Source organism: Sander vitreus, chromosome 15, assembly GCF_031162955.1.
Source record: "Sander vitreus isolate 19-12246 chromosome 15, sanVit1, whole genome shotgun sequence".
Lineage (NCBI taxonomy): Eukaryota > Metazoa > Chordata > Actinopteri > Perciformes > Percidae > Sander > Sander vitreus.
In genome coordinates, this window is record NC_135869.1 from 29,661,661 (window position 1) to 29,662,555 (window position 895).

Consider the following 895-nt stretch of genomic DNA (forward strand, 5'->3'; position numbering starts at 1 on the left):
GATTTGGATAAATTGACCACTGTTCTTAACCCCCGTGACCCCTGGGGTCTTTATGGGGACATTCTGTTTAAATGTGCAACCCAGTGGTCAAACATGTGTTGGGCAGTCTGTTCGGTCCAGTGGACAAGATCACCCTCTGTGTCAAAGAGTTTCTTGGAAAGCTGCGGTATACTGTCTGGGATGGCACACAATATGACTATTGAGGTCTGCCAAGTTATTCCGCTCAATGGTGGACAAGTCTCGGTGATGGTTGACTATTGGAACCAAAATCCTGGCTTCTGGAAAGGCAATTTCAGCCATTTTAATAGCCTTTTTTTCAGTTCAGGGGCTGCTAGTAGTTTAGGAGTTAGGGTTAGGGTTAGAGGTTTAGGGGTTAGTTAGGTTAGGAGTTAGGGTTAGGGTTAGGGGTTAGTTAGGGAGTTAGGGTTAGGGGGTTAGGGGTTAGGGGTTAGGGTTAGGGTTAGGGTTAGGGTGAAATTAAAAGAAAACCCCACAGCGAGGCTGTGAGGTTTTGATGCACAAACCACTAAATGGAAGCAGCACCCCCAAAGCATCTCAGCCCCTCCTTGAAGTCCCTCCACTCACAGGTATCTAAGTGTTTGTTGTTAAGATAATTTGTGTGGGAGTTGAAGTTGAAGCTAGAGGTCAGAGGTTAGGGCCCAGGTGGGATAGGGTTAAGATTAGGGCAAGGAGTGAAGGGAAAGGTTTAGGGCTCAGAGAGATGAAAAAGAGAGAGAAAAAGAGGAAAACAGAGAATGGGGGAAAGAAAGAGTGTGTGGGAAGGAATATAAGACAAAGGAAGAGAGAAAAAGAAAGGGAGAGAGAGAGAGAGAGAGAGAGAGAGAAAGAGAGAGAAGCGAGAGAGAGAAAGAGAGAAGACAGAGAAGAGCGAGAG